Source organism: Canis lupus, chromosome 18, assembly GCF_011100685.1.
Source record: "Canis lupus familiaris isolate Mischka breed German Shepherd chromosome 18, alternate assembly UU_Cfam_GSD_1.0, whole genome shotgun sequence".
Classification (NCBI taxonomy): domain Eukaryota; kingdom Metazoa; phylum Chordata; class Mammalia; order Carnivora; family Canidae; genus Canis; species Canis lupus.
The window spans coordinates 32628366-32635636 of NC_049239.1; the positions used below are offsets into that span (position 1 = coordinate 32628366).

A 7271-nucleotide genomic window follows, 5' to 3' on the forward strand; every position below is an offset into this window, starting at 1 on the left:
CTCCAGGAGGCATTTAGGTTTGTGTCTCCAAAGGGCCCACACCGCTCGCTGATGGTACAAGGTGATGGACGGTGGCGTGGGAGAAGCAGATATTTGACCTTCTGTTATGATATCTGGCCTCATTCATCCTTAATGTTGCTCTTCATGCTTTATGGTGCCTTAATAGACCGATGCAATAGCCACGGCTGTACTTCATAAAGGAACGCTGTGCATGTAAACTGGGTTTATCGCTCAGAACATTTTTTTCTGATCGGGCCCTGAGAGAGAACTGTTTGCAGAGCACTGCTCTTCATCACCTCCCGGACAGTGGCTGTGAGGCCTTATGAAAACCCCTTTGACTTTCTTCTAGGCCTAGAGTTTTGTTTTTTGTTTTTTTCTCTCCTCTGGAAAATGGAGGTTCTGCTCCTGTCTACCTTGAAGAGTTGTTTCAAAATTCTAAAACCCTCAGCAAACTGTGAAGTGCTGAGCAATAAATGCAGAAAGCCACCCTGGGAAAAGTAACTTAGCACAGCCGGCCATGTGGTGGCTGTGCCTCTTACCTTAATGTCAGTCTGCGAGGGGGCCTGGAAGGTTCTCCGTAGGGTGTGGAGCCTGGGCTGCTGGTGCATGGGCCCAGCAACCCCCACCCCCCCCCCCCCCCACACACACACACACAGCTTCGGAGGACTGACTTCCAGGTCCCTCAGTGCTGCACTTGGAGGAGCACAACTGCTCCTCGCTCACTGAAGAGAAGCAGTGGCCCCCCTCCTGTTGGCCTTCCCCTCACCTGCAGCCTCTCCTGATATCCCAGAAAGACTTTTTTTTCCTCATTTCCTTCAACCCCGGTGGCCGCCTTTGTCCTTGGGTTGGCTCTCGCTTGGGGAGCATGTGGATTGAAGGGGGACTCAGAAACCCAGATGGGGGTGTCGGCATGGTGTCCGCCCCCCTTGGTCACGTCGAAGCTCCCTCCCACCAGGAGGCAAGAGAGGAGCATGAGGGTGATGCTTCATAGCCCTCGAGGGCAGCTCCGCTTGAGAGGGGGCCTGGGCCTCCTGGGGGTGAGCCCTTTGGTGGACGTAGGGGGTTAAGCAGTTCCCGAACATAGAGAGCACGTCTGGGACGGGATGCTCCACGCACTCCCTCCTTTCCTTCAGACACCAAGGGTGAGTGCAGAATTGCCCGGATCCCCGGGTGCCGGGAGACGTCAGCCAGGACCACAGCCGATTAGGTGGTGGGGTCTGGATGGCCAGATGTCACCTTTGCCTGAGACTGAGAGGTTTCCCAGGATGCAGGACTTGTGGGGCTCAAACCCAAATGGTTCAGGGCAAGCAGGAAAGGTGGGACATCCCAGGTGGAGCCAGAATTCAAATCCTCGGGACACCCGGGGAGCTCAGCAGTTGAGCATCTGCCTTCGGCCCAGGGCGTGACCCTAGGGTCCCAGGATCGAGTCCCGCATGGGGCTCCCTGCAGGGAGCCTGCTTCTCCCTCTGCCTGTGTCTCTGCTTCTCTCTCTGGGTCTCTTATGAATAAATAAATAAAATCTTTAAAAAAAAAAGGAAAAAGAAAAAGAAAGAATTCAAATCCTTACAATCTGTCCCTGAAGCCCACATGCTAAGCCTCTCCCCCCAGCGCCCTGACTAGGACAGGGGAGCCCCTGGGGGGGGGTGTGTGTGTGCAGCGTGATGGGCAGTGAACCCCGGAGGAGAGAGGAAGAGCCCCAAATATGGGCACAAGTTCTCCGTGTCATCTCTGTGTCTGGGAGTGTAGCAGGAGACACTAGAGAGAGGAGCTCCCCGCCCCCCCCCCCCGTTTGCAGAATGAGATTCCAGAAGAGACAGGGGCCAGAGCCCGTGCAGAACCTGTGAGCTCCTGCTTCTGGAACATCTTCCTATTTCTAACTTGAGTCCAAACCCTTGTAAGGTAGGTTTTCCACATGAGGAACCCAGAGCTTTGAGAGGCTCAGAAATGTGCTCAAAGCCCGCCTCAGTCCCTTTGCTCTGCTATATTTAAAAAAAAAAAAAAAATGCCATAGGCTGGGAAGCTTATAAACAGCAGAAATTCATCGCTAACAGATCTGGAGGCTGGAAGTCCATGAGCGGGAGGCCAGTATGGTTGGAGGGGGGTCCTCTTCTGGGTCCCAGACTTCTCAGTGTGTCCTCACATGACAGAAGGGGTTCGGGAGAGACACCGGGTCTCCCAGGAGGGCACTAGTCCCGTTCACAAGGGTTCCACCCTCAGGGCCAAAGGAAGAGACGACCCTCTGCCGAAAGTGGTAGGGCTTGTGCTTGACCTCAGGTCTCTTTCTCGCCAGTGGCTGTGCTTTTTAGCCATTAGGTGACAGGGTCTCTCCCAGGGGATTTTCTTTCTTTTTTTTTAAAAAAAAGATTTTATTTATTTATTCATGACAGAGAGAGAGAGAGAGAGAGAGAGAGAGAGAGAGAGGCAGAGACACAGGCAGAGGGAGAAGCAGGCTCCATGCAGGGAGCCTGATGTGGGACTCAATCCCGGGACTCTAGGAACGCGCCCTCCCAGGGGACTTTCTTAAAGCATCGAATCGTTTCCTATGATTATAACTCAGAGCTGGCAGGGGAGGAAAGACGTCGGGTGAGAGCTTTGTTCGATCCTCCTGTGCCTTGAGTATTCCCGGCTTCCTACTATTGGTTGTTGGCAGCAAGGCGGGGAGAGTGAGCCAAACTTCAGGGTCTCCTTTCCTCGCTACTAACATCTGGTGGGGACAGAAGGTCAAGGATGTTAAGTGCGACAAGGTCTTGGAGGTGTCTGTGCATTCCAGCCACCCTCCCCCAGCCTGTACCCCCACTTCTCCAGCCCTGCCTGGTGCGTGTATGGGGGGGTGTTACTGCACGTGTGCACACCCTGGGTTTATCAGTGCTGCAGGTTAGGCTTTGCCACACTGCCTGGGGGAAAGAGCCAAATATGAAGTGTTATTTAAAATGCATGAGAGAGGGGGCGCCTGGGTAGCTCATTCCATCGCGTGTCTGACTCTGGGTTTCAGCCTGGGTTGTGGTCTCCGGGGTCGTAGGATGGAGCCCCGCATCAGGCTCCGTCCTCAGCAAGAGGTCTCCTCCAGGATTCCCTCCCCCCCTGCCGCTCTCCCCTCTTGCACACACTCTCTCCCAAATAAATCAATAAATGTTAAAAAAAAAAAACATGAAAAAAAATAAAAATTAAAATAAAAAAATACATGAGAGAGACTGATAGTCATTTAAATAGCTTCAAAAAGTATGAGACCACGTTGCCTGCACAATACTACCTCCTTGGGAGATGCAGGCCAAAGGAGGTTTTGTCGTAGGTCCTGCTAATATGGGGTACCTGCGAGCTTCTCGCGTCGGAGCAGAAGTCATTCGTTTCACGAACATTTATTGAATATCTACGTGTCAGGTCCCGCGTTAGGTGCTGTGGGGACATAAAGATGAGATTGACTAGCATCTTTCCCTCGCTGAGTCCCCAGGTGATTAAAGGAGACAAAAGACAGAACTTAATATACCACTGGGTAGAAAGGAAGAAAGGGAGAGCACTGTAGGCAGAGGCGATGGCTGAGCAGAGGCCCAGAGGGTGGAAACTAGCACCTATGGCGCAGGGGAAGGGCCTCTTGGGCTCACAGGGCACAGGGGACAGGGAGCCAGTGCGGGGCCTGCAGGAGGGACACCCCCTAAGGTCAGACCTCACTCCTGGACATACGGAGACCTGAGGGTGGGCAGCAAGAGTTAAACGCTGGTAAGTCAAAACCCAAAGAAAGACACAACCTTGGGGAACTGCCACCCCCTGGGCACAGGTGGAGAAGAGAGACGTCAGCTGCGGGGAGCTTGGCATGGGCCGGACGAGGGGTGGTGCCTTCACAGCAGAACTGGGGATCAACCCAGAGGTGCCCTTGGAGGACTGGAGACCTTCCCTGGTGGAGCACGGCCGGGCATTCTGAGCAGAGGGAGAGGTGCGGGGGGGGGGGGGGGGGGGGGGGGTGCGTCAGTCCCCATCTCACCTGCGCCGAGGGGCTGTTCTGACTCCCTCCCCTCTGGATGAGCGGCGGGCGGGGTGCGGAAGGTAGACAGGGCTGGCGGCAGGTGGATCTGGGCTGGGGTGGACTCTGGCTCTCTCCGCCTGATTTTAAGTACCGCTCTGTGCCCTCGGCCTCGGTTTCCTCATTCGCAGAGAGGCCTGGTGCAGGCTTTGAGCAGGGCTGCTGGGAGCTTTGGGGTGCTTGGTCAGAGCGCCCTCGGGCAAGTCATAGCGAGTCCCAAGCCACGTGGCCTTCGCCTGCACCCCTGCGTCTGCTTCCGGCGCAGGAGTGGGGCTCACATCCAGGCGGCACTGGCTGGAAGAAAAGAGACCCCACCTTGCGGCTTTCTTGTGTGCGTGGGGAGACCTCCAGAAGCCCCCACATGCTCGGTCAGAACCACTCACTAGCAGAGGGGCGGGACTGCCCTTAGGCCAATCAGAACAGGGTGGTGGTGGGGTGCGGGTGGGGGTGGGGGTGGCCAGGCTGCACCTGCAGGAGCAGCAGGAGAGCCGCTGTGGGGTGCACGACCCCAAGCGCGGGGTTCAGCAACGCTTTGCAGAATGCACGTGCAGAGTAGGGTCTAAGGTGGCCAAGGAGGTCACAGATCCCAGGGCTCAAGGTCCCTTTCCTCGATGGGCCTGGGTCACTAAACCTCAAAAGAAAAGGGAGGAGAGAAAACAAAGCAAGATTCTGAGAGAACCCGAGCAGCTCAGAGTGGTTGGTACCAAAATCACAACGTTGTCTATAAAGTTCTTTAAAATCTGGAGTTTGTGGGACACCCAGGTGGCTCAGTTGTTTAGCGCCACCTTCAGCCCAGGGCGTGATCCTGGAGACCTGGGATCACGTCCCAGGTTGGGCTCCCTGCATGGAGCCTACTTCTCCCTCTGCTTGTGTCTCTGCCTCTCTCTCTCTCTCTCTCTCTCTCTCTCTCTGTGTGTGTGTGTCTCTCATGAATAAATAAATAAAATCTTTTTTAAAAAATCTGGATTTTGTGACCTTTTTCCCCTCCTCTCTCCTCCAGGGCGTCACAGCCCATCCCCTTTAGTCCTCACAAGCTCCTGGTGGGAACAGTTTTAGGGTCTTACCCCTTTGCGCCACCGGGAGGCGTCCTGTGGTTGGCGCCCCAGGGGGCTGTGACCGCGGTGGGCCAGGTGACCTGGGGACAGAGGCCACCGCCAGCTCCGCGTGGCTGAGTCCGTGCGGCCAGCGAGGCATTCCGTGCTTGTCCTCAGCTGGTCCTAGGAGACAGGTCCTAGCCCCTCGGGCTGCAGTGATGGTTACAAATGTGGGCTCCCCTCTGTCGGGAAGAGGTGGCCTGCAGGAAAAAGGGAGGTTTTGTGAATCTCGCGCAAGACTGGATCCTTGCCACTTCCTGCCACCTCATCTGAGAGCAGAACACAGAACAGGACTACGTGGACGGAGGGGACGTGCAGCTTAATGAAAAGCACGCGGCCCATAATGTAAGGAAATTACAGTATTATTACTTTCCGGCATAGCAACAAGATATAAATAGACACTAATAAGTAAAATTAGGTTAATTGCTGAAAAAAGGACAATTCATAATAGGGTTGCATTATATAAATGTTTGCATATGTGAAAGTCCTTTAATATACATGCACTTTGATGCTCTGGCATGAAAAATTGCCAGCTCTGCTACTACTAGCTGTGTGATCTCAGGCAACTCTTCTTCCCCTTTCTGAGCCTCAATTTCATTGGCTATAAAATGAGACTAATAATTTCTCTCTTCTAATAAAGGACCGGATGAAGTAATGTGTGAAAAGGCTTTGAAAACTGGAAAGCAGAACACTTTCTCTTAGGTATTTAATAACTATCGTAACGAATAATTATCATAACCAATCATCCACAATAAAAATGTATTCAAGAAAATCGTAAAGACCTGTGGTTCGAAATACCAAACTTAAAGATGATCCAGAAATACTAAACACGTGTTTTTCTTTTACAACGGCGTCTATGAACTGGGGGGCATTTAATTTGCCTCTTTTGGGTACGTGTTGATTAACAACAACTCTGGGCCTCACCGCATCTTCTTTAGGGGCTGAACAGCAATTTGTGGATTGCTTCAGAAGGAAATCTGGATGGTCTAAGTTCCTGGATTAAGGTCGCTCCCTTTATGAATGTCTTTTCTGGGTAAACAGGAAAACCGGATTAAATCAGGCACTTCATTGTGGATAAGGAAAAATCAATGCCCTGTGGGATGAACGTTTATGGCCTGACTACAGAAATGGATGCGCTATTTATACCTAAGAGGTCTGCTATCTCAAACCATGGCTGTTAGTGTCTCAATCCGATTTCCTTCCCGTAGCATCACCACCGAGTCGGCCCCTGTGGGTTAAAAGCAACGAATGTCAGACCCCTGCTGGCCCCGTCGGGCACTGCATGGGCAAGCACAGTCTGGTTCCTGTTAATGGGGGGGACATTAGCTACCCGGCAAGAGAGCGGGGAGGCCAGGGATTCGGCGTTGCCTTAATTTATTTCTAGGTGTCACTCTTCACCAAGATGCGTGCTGAAATGGGAGCAAGAAGAAAGGCCGAACTTGACTTACGATGGAGAACAGTGGCTCTTGTGCAACCGGGGATCACAGCCGCCCGTCGGGGCAGTCCAGAGCTTGAGCCTGTCCCATCAGGTCTCGGCCCTTCATTGCTAACAGCCTGTGGAAGGAAGCATTGTTCACCTTCAAACCCATTGTTGGTTGTGTGTTCTAACCTCCTTCAAGGAAGGACTGTGAAGGGTCAAGGTCAAAATGGAGTGCTCAAGGACATATGTAACGGGAGCACCATGATAGGAGGTGGAATCCGCAGCTACGTGGAGTGTCTAGAGCTACTTTTCTTTTCTTTTTTTTTTTTAAATTCCATATTTTCTTTTTTTTTAATTTTTATTTATTTATTTATGATAGTCACACAGAGAGAGAGAGAGAGGCAGAGACACAGGCAGAGGGAGAAGCAGGCTCCATGCACCGGGAGCCTGACGTGGGATTCGATCCCGGATCTCCAGGATCGCGCCCTGGGCCAAAGGCAGGCGCCAAACCGCTGCGCCACCCAGGGATCCCTAGAGCTACTTTTCCTTCTCGTGGTCTGAGCTCTCGCCTGTCTTTTCATGAAACTGAACTAGAATGGGGTCTGCCTCTGCAGGGAAAATTCTAGGGTGAAGGATGCACAGAGCAGGCCCGGGAGAGACAGAGGAAACCCAAACGAAACAAGAACCTCCAATGAAGAGAGCACAGCTCTTGTTTTGAGGAAGAGGATCTTGACTCGCTAGT

At 52.8% G+C, this 7271-nt stretch overlaps 1 long non-coding RNA gene across 1 annotated transcript; it reads right to left on the bottom strand.

The window, feature by feature from the left end:
• Positions 1 to 2398: 2398 nt before the first annotated feature.
• Positions 2399 to 6941, bottom strand: LOC102153006. The gene is made up of 6 exons (XR_005373355.1): positions 6558 to 6941; positions 6256 to 6337; positions 6034 to 6138; positions 5080 to 5309; positions 3977 to 4309; positions 2399 to 3393 (listed from the first exon to the last, which is right to left on the bottom strand). It is a non-coding gene; the product is annotated as an uncharacterized LOC102153006 (long non-coding RNA).
• Positions 6942 to 7271: the final 330 nt, after the last annotated feature.